At 45.4% G+C, this 20,326-nt stretch overlaps 1 protein-coding gene across 10 annotated transcripts in view; it reads right to left on the bottom strand.

Annotated features, from left to right (window-relative positions):
- The window catches only part of FRMD4B (FERM domain containing 4B), a 197,186-nt gene that overhangs the window by 98,199 nt on the left and 78,661 nt on the right, over positions 1-20,326 (bottom strand). The window contains exon 1 of one of the 10 annotated variants that reach the window (XM_042849967.2): positions 8,055-8,129. The exons of the other annotated variants lie outside the window; for them this stretch is intronic. The gene's annotated coding sequence lies outside the window, so the exon portion shown is untranslated. Of the gene's footprint in view, positions 1-8,054; positions 8,130-20,326 lie in introns of those variants that run through there. 10 annotated transcript variants of the gene reach the window in all.

The following is a 20,326-nucleotide window of genomic DNA, read 5'->3' on the forward strand; positions in this document are numbered from 1 at the left end:
CTATATAGATGCATACAATGCAGTGTGTGACAGAGCCCTTTTTTGCTAAACAAATAGCTAATACAAGCTGCAAAACATGTAATATTATGCAGGGGAAATGGCCTGCAATATGCTATTATGGTGCATTGTAAAAACAGTCCAATTTATTCTGAATCAACAGTCACAGCTCGCAGCAACAAAATCTACAGCGGCTAAAGGAGTCAGATTCATGAAGAAAACATGTATGGACATTCACTCATGCTGCAAAGAGGTTGGTCGGTTAGTAAGTGTTGTCCCATTTTGCAGATGGGGAACTGAGATACAGAGGATGAGCGACTTGCCAAAGTCACACAGGAAGTCTGTGGCAAAACTAGAAGATCGTTTAGTTCTCTTGGCTCCCAAAGTCCTGGGCTTTAATCCCATGGCCATCCATCTAGCAGGAGCTATGCACATGACCCAAGAGGAAGACAAGTTCATTAGGGCTGTACTCAAACAGATGAGAAATTTTAATCTTACAGTTCCTTTCTGAGCTGGAGTTAAAAAGGATGTAACTTAGCAGCGCCGTTCTACCCTTCTGGACATCATATGAAGCTTTAAGAAATACATTTGGGGTTACATTTTCAAATTGGCCCCGAAAACTACAGCTGCCAATTTTAGGCACACGTCACAAACCAGCACCATACATTTGCACCCGCACACATATTTGTACAGACACCCTCCACCACTGGACCCTTAGGTGATAGGAGTCTAGCTAGCTATCTGAGATGTGCTCACTGTGTGTGTGTTTCTGCAGTACTGCTGGTTAAAATTAAATACTTGGTTTTTCAGCTCATTTCTTAAAGCTTCATATAATGTCCTGAAGGGTAGAACGGCGCTGAACTCGTCAGCTTTCCCCAGCAACCACAGAACCTTTATCCCAGCCACAGCACGGCCAGCAACTCCTCCTCCTCCTCTGGTGGAGAGCACTAAGCCAGGAATCTCCAATCCCGCCTCCTCCTGGAGGTCCCTCGCTCTTTGTGCCACTCACCACAGAGTTATTTAAGTTGGTGACTCTCTGGGAACCACAGGTATCTCCGGCAAAGCAAGGGAGCTCACTGTAACACTTATGGCTATGAGAAATGGGTCTGATCCTCAAGGTTCCAGATCCAAATTTCCCCAGTGTCTGGGGATATTCCAATCCTGGCCTTAGGTCGCCTGTCCACATGTTCCCCACAGCTCCCTGGGAGCATGGCCTCCATTGACCACATGGGCTTGATCCTGCTCCCATTGAAGTCCAGGGCAAAACTTCCATTGACTTCATTGGAGCAAGACCAAGTCATTGCCCCCACCCAGACACCACTGTCCCTTCTCCCAATCTGACCTCCCCCATAACGTGGCTCCAGCTTTTGAAGCCATGAAAGAGCGTTTGGCTGAAATCCTGGCTCCGGTGATGTCAATGGGAGTTTTGCCATTTATTTCAATGGGGACATCTTGATATTTACCTTAACGGAAGCCAATATCTGTTTCGTATTAACAGCTGGCAGTACAGCAAAGCAACCGGTTATTCCTCTTGCTCCTCACACCACTGCAAAGAGACTCCTTGCTATCTTGTATTCACCAAGCCAGCTTAGTTGTAAGAGTCCACTGCAATTTCTTTATACGTGCTGTGCAGTGCGTGTCAATTTTCTGTCTCCAAGAACCCCGTGTATTTACTGACATTAATGAGAGTGATTTTACAGCATGAATGCCGTAGGAAATTGCACGGTGAGTGACTAACAATGCACAGGAATTAAATACACCTTTATTATAATATATGGGAGCGAGCTTTTTTATAAATAAAGAGTGGCGTCTCGTTCCCAGCTCATAACAGTCAGTGTCTCAACATTTTAGACGAGAAGAAAGGCAGAAAAAATAATACAAAACCGATACTGAATGATACTGGTCTCCCAGGACATTTTATCATATTTGTGCCTTTCTAGGAGATTATCAACTCTCTGAGGCCCATCTTAAAAAAATAATAGAAACAAGAGGGTTGTTTTCAGCAGAGGACATCGTTATTTCAATGCTAATGCCTCTCTGCTGATGCTTTGCATAGAAGCCTTGGCTATGTTACATTTGGCTGAGTATGAAGATACTGGGCTGGAATAGCAGGACTAAATGCTCTCTGGATAGTTTGAAACCTTCCCAAAATAGTTCCATGTATTGAAGACATTTATAAGCTTGGCTCCTGCATAGCTTCAGCTGACTTTCATGTAAGCCCCACAAGGTGAGATAGTAAAAAACTGGCAAGGTAGCAGCCCTTCCCAGCAAGCAGTCTCCCTCACTACAGGGCAGCTATGATTTTTCAGGGCCAAGTGCCAGTACGTTTTATGTGCAAGTCTCCTTTTTACTGTTCCGGTCTCTAATTCACACACAGAAAACAGTGCAGAAAACAGCGATCGTAAGCTAGTTTTCCACTCACTCGCTATTTTGTTCATCGTTTGCTGGTTCACACGGGGCCTGATGCAAAGCCCATTGAAGTCAGCGGAAAGTCATGTCATGCTTGAATTTGAGAGACATTGAAAAAATCCTTAATGACAAGCATATTGTGATGAAAATCAAGCAAACAAAAGTCCCAGAGCCGTCAAAGTGACAGAATGTGCAGAATTCCAAAATAAGGACACGGTACACACATATTGCCAAAAATGGGGAAACGTTAATGTGATATGAGGCCACTAGAATGGTAACTGACTAATGATTTCTGCCAATGCTGTCAGGTGATCCTAAAGCTGAGACTGCATTTCCTGTTGCTATGGACCATAGTTACACAATACAGTCATGCCAATGTTGTTACCTGTCTGCATGCATTCTGCAAACCTTCACATTTGTGCCTGCAAACCGGCATCTGCACAGGCAAGCCAAGCAAAGTGTGCAGCTAAGATGCTGAGGCAGGGTTCTGAAGCACCATAGGCGTATGTGTGTTTGTGGGAATGCAGCATGCCGCTGCTTGCTCCTTAGACCCCACCCTTTGTAGCTGACAATCAGCCAATCGGCACATAGGCTCCCCTAACATTCGGAGGTATTCTTATCTTCCTGAGAGAGAAACCCTCCAAAATCTGATTGACTGGGGGAAAGGTTAGCTCTCTTCCTGGAGGAACAACCCATTTCTGAAGGGGGGGGGAGCCTTTTAATTGGAAATGGAAACATTTCACAATAAATACATACATGCCGTTGGCGGTGACTTGATTATTCTGCCATACTTAGGGCTTTACACTATACGTAGGGCACTACCAAATTCATGGTCCATTCTGGTCAATTTCATGGTCATAGGATTTTAAAAATTGTAAATTTCATGATTTCAGATATTTAAATCTGAGATTTCACAGTGTTGTAGGGGTCCTGATCCAAAAGGAGGCTGGGGCGGGGAGTGGGTGCAAGGTTACTATAGAGGGGTCGCAGTATTGCCACCCTTTACTTCTGCACTGCTCCCTTCAGAGCTGAGTCCTTGGCCAGCAGCAGCCGCCGCTCTCCAGCCACCCAGCTCTGAAGGCAGCGCAGAAGTAAGGGTGGCAATACTGCAATCCCTCCTCCTACAATAACTTTGCAACACCCCACTCCCCTGCAGTCCCTTTTTGGATCAGGACCCCCAATTTGAGAAACGCTGGTCTCCCCCATGAAATCTATATAGTATAGGGTAAAAGTACACACAAGACCAGATTTCACAGGGAGACCAGATTTCATGGTCCGTGACACATTTTTCACGGCCGTGAATTCGGTAGGGCCCTAACTACATGGGAAACCAACAGCAAAATGGGACAAACATAGGCCTCAAAACTCCACAGTTAAAAGTCAGGAATATTAATAGGAAACACTCAGTGCAAATCTGCAATAAATACTGAGTCAATGCAAAACTTCACAGAACATCTGCTTTCCTTGGCAGTGACACAGTTTATAAATCAGGGCTTGTTAGTGGCATACTTATCACACACAATGCTGACACTCACAGTAATGGTGTTGTTACCATGCAAGAGGCCATGGTAATGTTTTGTTCCAAGGAGTCATGATAAAATCTACTGGGAACTGGTGGAAAAGCTCATGACAATGGGTAACTCTTGTGATAATTAAGCAATAGCTGAGGGACACCAGTTTAGGGCACGTTGCTATAAGGAAAACATTCCCCCTTCCCTTGAACACCCAAAGCTGTTGTGACTGACACAGATATGATACATCAGAGGCAGAGACAACAGTATGGCTCAGGACTGGGAAGTCAAGAGACCCATGACCTATTCCTGGCTTTGATCGCTTAAGCTCTCGGTCCTTCAATTTCCCCATCTGCAAAATGGGGATAAAGATACTGACTTCCTTTGTAAAGTGCTTTGAGATTTCCTGATGAAAAGCACTAAAAATTTTATTAAAGTTAATGTTTAAAATTAAATATACACAAGTTAAGAGGGAAGGTACTGTACATCTGGGGTCAGGCTTGAGTTATGAGGGATTACAGGTATTGGTTGCAAGGATGAAGAGATACATACATATCACATAACCAGCATAGACCCAGATTGGGGTGCAAGAGTTTTTAAAGTGTCAGTGGATAAGTGGGCTCGGGTATGCCACCCGTGGACTATATAAGGGGTCCAAGTCAGTATTAATTATCGTCATCATCCCATTAGGTCAACTCCTTGGGGTATCTGTGACTGATTCTCCTCTTCCTCCTTCCCCCCCAGCCCCCATCTCCTCTCCCTTCTCCTAGTTAGTGGCCGAAATCTTTCAGTCCTACCTTACATACCTTCCCGTCACATAAAAGAAATTTAGCTTCTCTCACCGTTGTCATTTGCAGTTTATCGCAACGTAGCTCGGACTGTGGAGAGGGTAACAGCACTGGTGACAGTCTCCTCTCAGGGCTTGTCTACACAGGGAGATGTAATAACTGTACCACTATAACTCCCTAGGTGGTTACTTTGGACTAAGAGTGTCCACAGATGGAGTTATACTGGTATAACTATAGTGGTATAATTTTACTGGTAAGTTTCCCCATGAAGATAAACACTTAACTGGTGCTGTCCATTCTACCCTCTGAATACCAGGCAGCCTAGGTCAGTGGTCTCCAAACTTTTTTGATCGCGCACCCCTATCAGTAAAAATTTTTTAAGCACGCAACCCCTGCCACGCCAACTCTACCATTTTTGCCGAAGCAAAAAAAAAAAAAGCATTCTTCCTGCTGCACACCCCCAAGCATCCTCTTGCGCACCTCACTTTGGAGACCACTGGCCTAGGTGGCCAAATGGTGTTCACTAGAGAGATGATCAATTCCTTATTTCTCAGCTGTTTTTATTTTTTAGAATAACTGGCTCTTTTCCCCTAATATTTTACTTAGTATTATGTAGCCTCAATGCGCTGTGCAGACCTGAACTCATTACTTCTCATGGTACCCTGGGTAAAGATTATGAGCCCCCTTTTACAAAATGGGGATACTGAGACACTTGCTGAAATCTACACAGTAAAATTCAGCGACAGAGCCAGGCCAGGACTCAGGATCACCCAACTCCCAGCCCGGTGCTCATTCCGGCCTCCCGTTTTTGTTAAAAACAAAAACAAGCAAGAGAGAATGAATGACACAAAAAATATCTTATCTAGTTCTTCCAAGATTGGGTTGGCAGAATACTTGCATTCTGAGGAACTGGGGAGGAGATCCTCACTGCCACCCTGGCCCCTTGTCACTGCTCCAGCCCGCTCACATGGCGTAACGTGGGCCTTAAATTTCCATATCAGCTGGAGGACAATTCCTCTGGTGCAGGCAGAGAGGAACACAGCCACGAACCTGTCTTCTGAGTACCCCTTCACAAGCTCAGGCGGGGGCAAGCTAGGGGCTGGGCCACAGTGCTATGCAGATTCTGGGCAGCGTAGCTACCCTTAGGGCACCCTGGGGAGACTGTCATAACTTAAGACAGGCTCCCAGAGCTGTCTAAGATATGCAGGGGGATACTACAGTTCCCAGAGCAGCCCAAGATGAGGAGGGTGCAAAGGTGTCTTAAAAGTTACAGCGGCCCCTCCCTGCAGCCCTGTGCTGCACCCCTTTGAGATGCACCCCTGATCTCGGTCACAGAGGACACACTTCTTTGTCGGGCATGTCCCATTTTATGGTGGTTGATCGCGCGGGTGACTTCCTGTCTCGCTCTCTCTATGGTCCATGAGTATTTTTTCTGCATTTTGGGCAGTTTCCCCATTGCGCTGCCCCTCCCTGAACGCGGCTAGAACAGCAGCCTCATTGGAAGTCTGTGTGCTCACCTCACGGAACTAATCCGCGGGCGGGAGCTCAGCAGCGAGACTGGCCCAGCACCCCCTCTTGTGTTGGGATACTTCGCCGGGCTTTTCAAATTTTGAGACAATTGTCCGCATCCAAGACACCACCCTGACCCACTTGACATGGAAACTGCCGGCCTGCTGGGGTATGCGAGCAGTTACAAAATAAAAGAGTAAATCTGCTCTTGGAGAGAGGTTTTCTCCAGGCCCAGTGGATCGCCACGCTCTGCTGTCACTGCAACCCTCATCTCTCTCCCCACGGCATGCCGCTTCCCCCCTCCCAGATTTCCATTCTTCTCTGATGGCTTCACATATGTTGCCTGCCTGCCTCCCCACTCCACCTCCCATGTTTGCTCCCTGAACTTCCTCAGAGGCATCTCTTGCTCCCTCAGTGATTCTTCACTGCTTTTGTCCTAGCCTCAAAAGCCCATGGCAGAGGGAGGGCTTGAGGCACTACAGTGGTTCTTCATGGCCCATCCCATTTCTGCTTTCCCAGCAGGTTCCCTGTAGCATCTTCCCTTTCCTTGCAGTCACTGCCTCCCTCTCCCTGCAGTTTTTCACCTTTCCCAGACTCCCTTCCTTGTTCTCTCCACAACAGCCTTTCCTCCCTGGAAGGCTGCTCACACCCTCTCCGTTCTTTCACTTCCTTCCCCCCACTTCCGATTCCTTCCCCTGGTGCCTCGCCAACTCCTTCTGCAGGATCCTTCTCTTCCTCTATGGCTCCCCCCCAAAATCCTGCTTCCCTTCTCACCCTGCCTACTCCGTCTGCACCTTCTGTCCCAGCCTCAGTGCCACCCACACTTGGCAGCCTTCCTCTTTTTCTTGGCCGCTGTCCCTCAGGAGAACTAGCCGCCAGTCTTGAACAGACATTAGGTAAACCGGAAAGGAAAAAAGGCTATGCCAGAGGGGACCACCTGAATTGGCTTTAAAAGTACAGAAGAAAAAACACCCTTCTGGAATAAGGCAAAGATTTAGCCTCATGCTCCATTAATGAGCACCCTCATCATCAAATAGAATTTCTGAGGGTAACTACGTCTTGATGCACTAGCTTGCCCGGGTGACACACACACTTTGTTAGCCATTTAAATGGTTTTGACAGAATTGGACTTTCCGCGCTTCTTTCTTAAAGGAGAACAAGGGAGTCTGATCAAAGGGGCCTTTCCGAAAGGCTGTTAATGAGTTCCATGTGCCCTGCCGTGTCTTCGGTGCCAACCCTTTCATAAGCTGTAGCGGGGATGGAGGAGCAGAGATCTTACTGATGAGACTTTGAACATTTACAAATGGAAAGGGGCTACTGTGCCAGTTACTGTCTGCCTTTCCTCAGGACTCGCTCCGTGTTGAGTAACATGGTTTAAAAATAATATTTCAAAGCAGTTTATCACGGTAAAAGCTGAAAATGCATTATCTGTGAAATCAAAAAGGATGGACCTGATCTCCAGCAGCAAAGTTGCTGGTTTAGCTTTAGCATTTTCATTAAAAAAAAAAAAAAAGCCAAAGCAGTGATTAGAACAATGGCAGGGAAAGCAGATGTAAATGCTGAGAGTAAACAAACAAACACTCCCCATGCTGCAGTTCAGAAGATGCCAGTAAAGTTAGGAGAGCTAATCTTTAGCAAAAGAGCTAACACAAATGTTTAAGTCTGCACCCTGAAAGGATCCAAGAGCAAACTCACTTTGTTTTCTGTTGTCCTCACGCTCCCCTGCTGCCTGTAACAAACTCTGCAGAGCTCTATTCTGCTTTCGTCAGGACACAGTGCAACCGCAATAAACAACGTTATCTGCAGCTGGTAAGCATCAGAAATAAATGTATTCTCTTACCTCCACGCCACAAACTCTGGTAGTTTAAAAGGACTGGAGAAACCCCAAAAGTTGCACATCAAAGAGTGCATGTACTAAGCCTTTGTATTTTTCTCCCAGTCCGAGCCGGTGGAAGTGGGGACACACAATCCCTGACTTCTTCCGTTGCCATATAATCCCAAGGAAATGACCTTACTGTTTGTTGCTTTGATTACAGATTCAGAAACAAAAGCCCTTCCAGCATTAGTCAAGGGATGCAAGATGTTGAAGGCTGATATTTGAAAGGGAGAAAAAAAATCAGTTTTTGATTTTTTTTTAACAATATCCCTTTTTGCGATCAAATTAACCCATGAAAATTAAAACCCAGCATCTACCAAAGACATCTTAGAACGCGCCAGCCCAGTGGCAACAAGCCCTCTCACTAGGGGTCAGAGCCTAGATATCTCCCAGCCCCATTACCCGGCTGCAGATTCCCCTTAAAAGGGCACCTGAGTATTGGAGTCAGCATAGCCAGCTCTAAAACATGCCCACAGTGCAGGGGGCAGAATGGACACGAGTGCAGAGCTGAGGTTTAAAGTTCTGTACTGAGTGAGGAGATCTGGGTTTAGTTCTTGCTCCAACCATTTCTGAAGCCCAGATGCTTCTGTGCATCTATGAGTGGGCCTGGGGACAAACTGATCTCAGCGGCCAACTAAGAGCCAAATAGCTATACCTTGCCTCTGACATGCACACCTGTTAACCCTTGATTTATCTGTAGGAACATCTGGGCGGAAAACGAGGGACACCATTTTCCACTGCATGCATCCAATGAAGTGGGTTTTAGCCCACGAAAGCTTATGCTCAAATAAATTTGTTAGTCTCTAAGGTGCCACAAGTACTCCGTGTTCTTTTTTCTTTTAACCACAGTTGCCAACTTTCACATGGTAAACGAGCACCCCAACTTTCACAATAAACCAAAAATCAAGTTAATCCCAGTTCAAAACAAGGCCAAAACAAGTCAGTCCCTAAGAACCCCAACACTCTATGTGACTAGATCCCTCCTGGCGTGCAGTCTGGGACTGTGGTGGGCCTGCTGTGCACCCCTGTCTCTCCCCGCCTTGCCCCAGCTTGCTGGGAGCCAATCAAAAAAAAAAAAAAAGAAGCTACAAGTTACAAGTCAAACAAACTACAAGCCAAAAACTAGCCAACAAGCAACTCACAAGCCAATTAAGCCAAAAAGAAGCCCAATTTTTGCGTTTTTTTCCACAGTTTTGGCATGTCTGCTTTTAACTGCACTGTTTTACGTTAAACCAGGAGAACTTTTCAGAGGGAGAGAATGGAAAAAAGGTAAATATTTGGCTCAAAATTGGGGCTGCCCCTGCTAAATAGGAAAGGCTGTCTGTTGCGTGGCACAGAGACGCCTCTTAACTTCGATCAGAAATCTGCGCATGGGGCAATGGTAGGGATACGTTAGAATTGGCACTAAACCCCATCCCCTCCCGCCCTCCCGTCCTTGATGGCCTGACTGAACATTGGGCCTAAAGTAGGGATAATCCATTATTTTTTGTCAAGGTCCAAATTTCTTGGTCAAAGTACAGACAAGGTCCAGACTCCAGAGAAAATAATAAATAGAACAACAATAGCAATAATAATAAGTAAATACAAAGATTTTGGGGGTCTGTTCAAAAGCGTTTGGTGGTCCGGATCTGGAACATGGTCCACCTATTGACTACCCCTGGTCTCTAGGCCTTGCTGTATCTTATTTCTCCAATCCCAGTAAACAATGCTGTGATGATCAATGCTGTGATATGCTGCCTGCATATAAGGAACACTGCATCATACACTCTTAGAGCTTAGAACTTCATTGCTTGGTATGGAAGTTGCTTTCGAGGCCCCAACCCAAAGTGCAAACTGTGCTCAGACACTGGGCGTTAAAGGAACTACTATTCATTCCAATTCAATGCAAGTGAGGCAGGAGAAGCCGCAGGTATTGTTATGGCAGGCATCCCTGAGGGGTGCTGTTACATATAATCTTCCACGCTCACATGCTAACAAGAACAAGATCTGACTCTTGGAAAGGACATGCTGCATTGTTAATTTTTGGATTGGCAAGGTTTGTATAAAGGGCACCTTCTGGAAGTGTTGCTGAATTAGCAGCAGGAGAATTCACTCTCTGCCTTGGTCTCTGATTAGAGTTAATCCTTGAGGCAGAGTTGCTCCCTAGATACAGGGGGCATTGATGTTGGGCTGCAAGTCCTGGAAGAAGGGATTGCCCTGCATGCTGGTTGATCACCTCTGTTCCAGGACTGCTGTTTGTGTGGAAACAAACAAGTTACGCTTAACTATACCTAGACTCTGCCTCACTGACTTCTCCTCTACTGGGATACTAACCTGAAAAGCCCCAGCCATCTGCAACTACCTGACAGAGGAGCAGTGGCTGTGTCAGAAAAGGACACTGGTGTGAGAGGAGGGAGTATTATATGCAGAGAATGTGGTTTGTTCTACTGTAAATGCTGAATGATTCTTTATGACACACTTTGGAGTAAAATATTTGAATAACTGAAGTCCAGCCTCCTTTCTACTGGCACAATCTGAGCCTGAAAAAATTATTTGTGGGCACAAATCTGAGGATTTATATCAGCTATTTGAACTGCACCTGCATCAGGTAGTTAAGAGACACAAGACCTCACATTTGCTCCTACAAATGCAGGCATAGGGGCTGCAAAAGGGAGACCAGCCTCTGAAAATGTAGCCTTGTATTTTTAGGAGACAATACCCCCTCTTCACTGCAGAATACATTTCTTGCAGACACTGGGCCACAGTCTCTGGTTGTGTAAATCTGCACAGTGCCTTTGAAGTTGCACTAATTTGCACCACTTGAAAATCTGGCCCATTGAACCCAGTGTCAACTGGAATGGTGGCCGAGTAAACACTGAGCAAGGGCCATAGGGTTTAGCCCATTCTGGTTCTGAATCAAACCCACTGAAGTCAACTGGTATATTTCCACCAACTTTAGTGGACTCTGGATCTGGCCTCTGAACCGGGTAGTCGGAACTACCACTGAAGTTGATAGAAGTTTTGAACACAAAGCAAGCGCAGAATAAGAGGTTCATAGTGGGAACTGGAGAAGATTATTTTTCTCTTCATGCTGATAGTTGCTTGTGCTCAGAATCATACAGGGAAATAGCGGCATATGCATAGAATAGCTCTTCAGTATTTTTCCATTTTTGTGTCCCTTATTACCACACTTAAAATAATTAAAATTAATTAGCCCAGAACACATCCACTAGGGCCTGATTCTGTTCTCACTGAAATCAGTAGTCAGACTCTTAGGCCCAAATTTTCCTGCAGTGGAGTCCCCAGAGGGTCAGGTGGCCTAGTGGTTAGCACACCTGGTTTCCAGTCTCTCATCTCCCAGGCAAAAGGAGGACAGAGATATGTGGCTCCTACCCTTTGGCCAGAGATGTCACAGTCTCAGTCTACTTTGGGGCCATACTCTCAACCGGGCCTGGTAGGGGGACCCAGGTCCTCCCTCTCCACCAGGTCCCAGCCCCTTTGGGGAGCTGCACCGGTAACATCCTCCAAGCTGAAATGCATAGTATGCCGTCCTGGGCCACTTTCTACTTATACCCTCCTTTGCTTGGGGCATGGTCCCCTACAGTCCCACTAATCCAGAACTTAACAGAGTCCAGAATGAGCAGAGCCCCACAGGGCCTGCTGGTTCTTGAAAGGGGGGTTGGAGAAGATTATCTGGGGTCCTTACCAGCGCTGAAGTCCATCTCAGGGTCAAACTTCCATCCGGCTTCCAGGAGAAGGTTTTATCTTCCCTCCAGCCAGTTCACCTTCCCATCCCCTTTCCCCTGTGGTTCTGATCTCCTTTCAATCTGCTCCTCTAGTCACAGCATGCTCTGCTGGCCTGGAGGGATGGGGCCAGTAGTGTCCTTTAACACCTTTGGGCCCAGTGTGGGGTTTGTACATCCTATCACAAGTCCCCAAATCGAGACACCTACTGTCTGATTTTCAGAGCTGCTGGGCACTTGCAACTCCAGCTGAGATCAATGGGAAGTGCAAATGCTCAACACTTCTGAAAATGCAGCCTTATATGTGTAAAATTGGACTTCTAACGACGGGGCATCCAAATTACGGACCACATTTAAAAGCCTGGCTTTTATTGACTTCAGTGGAAGCAGAAGCACTATCGCCAACCCCACACATTCAAACATTGTGAGTCAGGCCCCCAAAACTATGAGATTGGTTTAAAAATCATGAGATTTCTAAAAAGCAACAGAGGGTCCTGTGGCACCTTTAAGACTAACAGAAGTATTGGAGCATAAGCTTTCGTGGCTGAATGCCCACTTCATTGGAGCTTATGCTCCAATACTTCTGTTAGTCTTAAAGGTGCCACAGGACCCTCTGTTGCTTTTTACAGATTCAGACTAACACGGCTACCCCTCTGATACATGAGATTTCTAGTACATCTTTTTGGTTCTCTATTTTTGCCTTCTGTCTTTTGAGCCTTTCGGGTGCACTCTGATCATGTTTTCACGCTTTTTTTTTTTAAATGCAAACTGAGATTACCACCTGATCACATGACTCCAGGGACTGATGCTTTAAGAATAGTACTCAGGGATCACGAGACACATAATACAATCACTAGAGTTGGCAACATTGCAGAACTATGGCTCTTGTGTTCACGCAGATTCAATAAGTTACAAATCAGGGTTGCAGTAGTTAAATGAAAGGGTCACAGCTGACATGGTTTTAGTAAAAAGGTGTGTTCATTTCATAAAAAACGCAAGAACCAAGATGGAAACTAGACAGTGAGTCATTTTTCCTTTTAGCAGCAACAGAAAATGTGACTGTTACCAGTGTGATGCCAACTTCTGCCCTGAGTGGAACAACAACCTCGGTCAGGAATAACAGGGACATGTGGCAAGAAAGAGAGAAGGCTGCAAAGCCCTTGGGAGCTTCCCAACATAGGATGGCACTACATAATTCGGTTGTACACTTCGGGCATATGCAAGTTTTCTGAGGGGGAAAAAAAGATCAGAATCTGAAAAAATATACAGTGTACCTCTGGGTGCAGGGAGGACTAGCAGGTTTACAATGGCACCGTCAAACCAGGCCCCCCCTCACCTTGAGACCCCGCCCCCACCTTTGCCCCACCTCTTTCCACCCCCATTCCGCTTCTTCCCTCAAGGCCCCACCCTCACTCCAACTCTTCCCCCGAGGCCCTGCCGCTCGCTCTTCTCTGTTGCCATCCCCCACCACCCCCCGCATCCCCTGGGTCACCCTTGAGGCAGGAAAAATAAGTGATGGGGCCATGGCCCCCTGTTCCAGTGCCCTTGTTTCCAGTTGTCCAGTTTTCGACCGGAAAGTTCATTCAAAAAGTGGACCTGACAATGTCGTCAACACTGCTGACTGGACACTGAAAGTCCAGTTATAGGAGTGACTGCAATGAGCCTCCCCGCCAGGAGGGTGGGAAGAGCTGCTGATGCTGCCTGGAGGAGCTACCGCTCAGCTGGAGAGGGAGAGAGAGAGAGAGAGAGAGAGAGAACGAGCTGACTCCCAAGGACCCGGCTTTGGAGGAGAGAGGTAGCTGCCCCAGAGGGGATCCTGTCCGCCCGCCCTGCCCTGCCCTGTTTGTCCCCAGCCCCTGCCTCGCTCTGGCCAGGGACTGACCTCCCCTCCCCTCGCACTGTACTTTTCCACAACTCCTGCCTCACTCCAGAAACCGACCCCCTGCTGTGCTCTTGCCCCTGGATTCCTGCCTCGCTCTGAGGACCAATCCCCTCGACCCCATGGGAGCCTACAAATATGTTTGGTGCCAGGCCCACATAAGGTTAATCTGGCCCTGGCAGGGAGATATAGGGACATGCAGTATTTTGACCGGTGATGAGGGCAAAAGGCAAAAGTAGTAGGAGTCTAGTAGCAAGCTATAGTTCTGCAACTGGGAATGCCACTGGGAGCAGCGTTCCTTTATGGTGTTTAGGGTTTGTAGCACCAGGCCTTTCAGTTGAGGCATAATCCATAGCCAGCTCTAAGATGACACCCCCCCTCCCAGCCAAATTCAGGTGTGGGGAGAACAGTTGCATATTGGTTGACATCAGTGGAGTTCTTCATCTACACAGGGCTAAATTTGCCCCTATGGAGTCAAATTTTAAAAATTCATATGTGCAATTTCATGTCTAATGTATGGGTGCAATTGCTGCATTTGCACATGCAAATGGAGGCTTAGACTCACAACTGGCTCTTGCACGCACACACATACACCCCTGCTCTGAACAGGCAACTGCAGTAACTGCGAGCAACAAATGCAGCATTATGAATGCAGGTATAATGTTAGGCTCTAGTGTTCCCTGGTGGGAACCTCCTCCAGGAAATAGTATCTTCTTTTTAGAAGAAAGGGTAAAGATCACAAATGTTAAACTGCCACAAACTTAGAAGCAGAAGTTAGTATTAAAATGGATGACAGCTAATTGTGGGGCCTGGCATAGAAAAAACATTTGTACTGTCAAAGTGGCACACCAATGCTTTAGATTTTTACAAACAGAAGTAAAAGGCAGTGTGATCTATTATAAAGGGCAAAGAATGGGAGTCAAGGACCTGAGTTCTAATCCTGGCTTGGACCTAACCTGCAAACTGGGACGTGTCACTTCATCTCTCGGTGCCTTTATTTCCCTGATCTAAGCTGTTTGGGGCCAGGACTTGGCTTACTATGTGTTTGTACAGTGTCCAACAGAATAGGGCCCTGATCCTGATGGGGCTGCTGTAATATGAATTAATAATACTAGTAAAAAGTCAATGCAATTCACCAGATTGGTTCATTATGTGTCAGAAATTCCAAACACAAACATCACAGCCCCTTGAATGGAGGGACACAAACAGGTCATCTTTAATCCAGGTGATTTTCAACAGTGTCAAATAATGAATGGTTCCTGGACCCTACAAGTGATTAGACACAGAGCTAGAGAGGCAGACAAAGTTTACATGACAAGAAATTAGTACACTAAAAAAAAAAGGCTGAAAATAAGCATGTCCCCCTTTGTACTCTTATTCAGGATTTTGGGTGAGGTGTAAGGAATTGACCTATAAATGGCTTAGAATCTTCCTACTGGAAAGGCTGCCTCTCTTCCTGTGGTATACAGCTACACTAGAGATCAGCATAGACTTTCAACCTAGGGCGCACTGTTGGTACAAATAAGAAAGGGCTCCTTTCAGGGGATTCTTTGCAATTCTTTCCTAACTGCTTTGGAATTTGCTCCCCCTTTGCTCTGAAATACCCTAGATCTAATGACCTTCAGGGCACATAGCAAAGTATTTTATTTTTCCTGGGCATCTGAAAATAGGGAAGGGGAGAATTATAAGGATGCTGGCAGAGGGCAGCAAATTGAGTTTTTACATTGCATGGCTTGCTGATGGAGGCTTAGAATAGATTATGCGGCCTCACATTCAGGGTATTATTTGTCTTGTATTTTTATGTTACTTATTTTTAATCATTTGTACAAATCTAAAGAAACAGTAATTTACAGAGAGAGAAAGAATGAGTGTGTGTGTGTGTGTGTGTGTGTGTGTGTGTGTGTGTGTAAGGATAACTTAAGCTAATCTATCCCAATGCTAATAACATTATCCTCTTTACAGTCACTGAGAATGTGCTTGTCTCCATCTGTACAGGAGATCAGTAGAATTACTAATGACTAATTATGACTCCGATGTCTTAAGAGTGATGCCCTGATTTTTAGGGACAGTAAAACTAGAAGACAAAGATATTGCAGTATTATTTTAAGCACTCACTATGCATTTGATCTTTACGGAACATAGGCAAATGGAAAGACAACGATAGAAACCAAAAAGGACAAACAGAAATGGAAAAACACAGTGAGCTAAAATTTGCCCTAAATTCCATTTATGCAAACCCGTCACCCAATGAAGGGGAATTAACCAGACGTTCTGGAGAAGACTGAAATATCTGTGGAAATGAAATACAAGGAGATTCCCCATTGGACCCCGCTATAAGAGTTTGTTTTTGAAAACTAACACCAGCTACATTTGAAATGTTAACGTATTAGTGAACCACATCAGACTGAAAAAAATTACAGCTAATATAAATGGTTAGTGAATAGAGGCCACTGTTTTGAAACTGGCACTGTGACATCTAGAAGGAAATGAGATGAAGCTCATAGTCTGCTTATGAAGTTTGTCTGTTAAAATGGGAGGGAAGGGGCAGCACAAAAAAATTATTTCATTTGAACAAACTCTTTCAGACAGAAACTGTTCTATCATGAGCTCAAATGGAAACGTGTCTGGCAGAGATATTTGGAAAGTTGTTTTTGGAAAGTCGAATGTGTAAAATTAAACCTAACTCTGAACTGGCAGGGTGGGGTGTGCCCTGAGCAAAGCTCTGTTCTCAAGACTTCAGAAGGTGTTAAAATAGTTTAAAACTTGCTTTCAGTTGCTGATCATAAAGAAAACCATTGCACTGTGTCGGAATGTTCCCTGCTTGCGTGGGGCGTTTGGGGGGAAAAGGGACTTTTTAAATAATCAGTAAAGTCCAAGACAAAAATACAGGAAGTATTTCTGAAAGGCATAATTGCACTGATTCAAATCCATTTGCAAAACTGACTATAACCACAGCAAAGGTTTTCAAAAGGGACTCACGATCCTGGGAGCTCATCTTGAGACACTTAAAGGGGCAGGTGCTCAGCCCTTTCTAAAAACCAGGCCCCTTTAAAGGTATCTCATGTTGAGCTTCCAAACATGGGGACACTCAACTCAGTCGTCACTTTTGAAAGCCTCGGCCCATCAAGGTGGACCGAGATATTCTGAAGACTCATATGAGCAAAAGCACTGGCCATTGGGCTGTATCCTGTGAGGTGTTGAACACGCTTCAACTCCCACGCCCTTGAGTATTCCACACGCCTCAGGCTCAGGCCTAGGGAACGGACTGCCTTTTCTTCTATGACCTTGAAAAGGAAAAACTAGAAAGTCTCACATTTTTGGTCAATATCTGTAAGAAAAATAAATGGTAGGGTGGGGTAGTACAGGAAATGAGCTGTCCAAACTAACTGCATTTGCACCAGAGGGAAGCAGAAATTGTCCATTTCCTCTCTTATTCCTCCACCCCAAATTAGGTGTGGAACAGACATATGGAGTGCCAAGCTTCTGCACTGTCGCTTCATCAACAATTTCTCTACCTGATCTGGAGGAAACAACCTTCCTGAGGTTAAAATGAGCTTTATCTATACATTACACAAGTTCAGCATACGTACCTGCAGATCAGACTCTGACCGACATAGGTTGTTCAGTTATACACCTAGTTTAAGAGGTGCCTCTTCCCTACTCGGTTTTTATGTCAGACATATGTTGATAATGGTGCCTCAGATTTTTATTGCATGATTTTCCTTGGGCATTAGAATGGCTTCTCCTCTTATGTACGCGTGGCACACACACCCGCACATGCCAACATTAACAGCTGAGCCTGGAGTCAGTTGTGTTTTAACTTGCAAAACCCACTTGTCCACATGTCCTCAATTTGCCCCAATAGGCTCAGAGCATGAAAATTCTATCGCCTGACGTGCAGGTATTAACAATGGAAGAGAATGCTCTGGGATACATGCATGCAAAGTAACATGCAAGGTAGTTTGGGGACTCATTGATAATCAGGCCAGTGGTATGACAAACAAGCACTATGTGGGAAAAGCACTGGTATAGCAGGTTCATGTATCCAACATTGCTCATTAGTCTCAAAGAGAAAGAGAGGGAGGATCCTACATAATATGTTCTATCCCAGTTCTCTTTTCTCTTTACCTGCACTGAAATTAGATAAAACACAGATGTCCTTTAACTTCAGAAGAGAGATATCTGTTTATTTGAGGTGAATGAAGTCACATTATTTTTACATTGGAAGAAATGTCCCCGACACTCATAGATGCTTAAGTGAGCTTGCGCACCTCAGAGGGTCTCCAGTAATATTTCCCAGTGGCCCTGCAACCAGCCCAGAGAGTTACAGATATTACTGCAAAGATGTCACACCCTCTTTCCTCCCTCCCCCAACCAAATGGGTACCATGCTTGGAGACGTCTAAGCTGCATTTTTTATTTGGGATTTTGTCAAAGCCCTAATGGTATTCGCTCTTATTGACTTGCCAAAGTTGCAAAGAATCTCCATGTCACCTCTTCTTCAGCACTTTGCACCTTTTGATGTTGTTTCTAGGACAGACTCCTGGATGCTCTATGCTGTATGGAAGAGACAAGATTCCTTGGCATACAGATTCAGTTCTCTGTGACAGGAGAAATTAATGTACAGCACATTTTGTACTTTTATCCAGGGGTCAGAGAGTATTTAAGAGGGAAATAGGACACCTTGTCCCCTGCCTACATCACAGGAATTCCTCCAAATAAATAGGACTGAGCAAATAAGCATCCCAGCTTGGTTGACAACTCTGACAGCTCAGGTGATTACAGGCCTCCTGAGGAGGAGACAGTTTCAAGTTCCTCCCCTGGGGATTCTTTGTGTGAAAGACAGGCTGCCAATTCTGCGTCAGGGTCCAAAATGAGCAAGTCCCTGTGTGCAAGTGCCTCAGCGTGTGGGTGCCACTGAACGGTCAGTCAGGTCTCCAAGGCAGGTCTCTGTGGTGCCACTACCAAGAACAGAGGCCTCCAGGTACTCTGTCCACATGACAATCCCCTCACCTGAATCAAGTTGAAAGGTATAGGTGCGGAAGTTCTAGGGTATTTATTTCCCCGTCTGAAGTCAGCTCTCTTTTTAGGTTAAACATGGTTGTTGGGCTCATGGCTGAATACTGATGAAAACCTCATTCACCCTTTAAACTCAGCCTTTCAAGACAGTCATGAAAATTTACCAGCCCACGAAACAAAATCCTACTGGCCCTCCCTTTACCACAATGATTTATAGTGATGAAAAAGTGAATGGCGTTTTACCCTCTTGAAAAACAGAAGTTTACTGGCCCTAGGTTAGTGGTTGAGGCACATAAATCTAATCACCTCTAAACTCTTCATAGTTAAACAGCCGTTTTAATACCATCCACCTCGTCTTAAACCGTATTTACTCTAAGAACACCACCGTAGCTAGGTTTCTTAATTATTCACAGCTGTTAGCTAGTTAAACCATGCATGCCCTGGAAATCGAGATATAGGATGAAATATTTGAAACCAATGAGCAAATTACGCCTTCAGTGTTTTTACTAAGAAGTGACTATTGCCAAATCTTTTATATATGGTCTTATTTCACCTCTGGAATATGGACACAAATGAAATCCAGAAGGCTGTGATTATTTTCATGCAGTTAAATCCTTTTTCATCGCATGAAGTGTCTGTTCAGTTCAACTCACTACTAAAAGGATGAGGAAGAAATGTACCTTTATGTCATTAATCTGTCAAAGGTACCTATGTGGCCCCCCATTACTGGGGAATCAGAGCACTTCACAAACTCTAATGTATTTATCCTCCCAGAGCCCCAGTGCTCCCCATTTAAGTAAGGCATAGAGAGACTATGTAGCAGGACAGGGACATGAACCCAGGTCTCCCACGTCCTAGACTAGTGCCCTAACCACTGGACCATCCTTTGCTCTCTGAGAAACCTGCTCATATATAGGCTAAGGTTCAATACTACATTGAGGTCTGAGATTCTCAAGCTTCTTGCCAGCGTTACTCCACCCCAGTCAGTGGAGTTACTCGGAGTAATACAGTGGTGAATTGGGTCCTGCAACTATACATGCAGTGTCATGTTGGCAAAGTCCTTGGGAGCCTAGCTACCCAAATTAATCATTCCATGCTTCCACAGTTCAAAATAAACAAAAACCAACCAACTCAACCCTCCTCCATCAAACTATGTTTTTAACTAGACCCTTGGATGTTCAAACATATACTCATGGCATTTCATTGCAACAATTATGGCTCACTCCTGCTCCCACTGGAGTCAATGGGAGGATTGCCATTCACTTCAATGGGAGAAGAACCAGGACCTAAAGCAATAGATTGTGGTGCATCATTTATACAACCCCCAAGGAAGGAATGTTCAGTGTAGTCATTCAACCATTTCCCATATTAATAAATAAAGCCTGAAGGATTATTACACAACCCAATTTAAAAATCTGGGGGTTGAAACCTGATTTGCGCAGCTAGAGGGTGGCTGGGTACACCCCAAAGCCTAGTATACGGAGCAAGCATTCCCTGAAGCGCTAGGCCAGGGGTGGCCAACCTGAGCCTGAGAAGGAGCCAGAATTTACCAATGTACATTGCCAAAGAGCCACAGTAATACATCAGCAGCCCCCATTAGCTCCCCCACTCCCAGCG

The sequence above is a fragment of the Chrysemys picta genome, chromosome 7 (assembly GCF_011386835.1).
Source record: "Chrysemys picta bellii isolate R12L10 chromosome 7, ASM1138683v2, whole genome shotgun sequence".
In the NCBI taxonomy this organism is placed as follows: domain Eukaryota; kingdom Metazoa; phylum Chordata; order Testudines; family Emydidae; genus Chrysemys; species Chrysemys picta.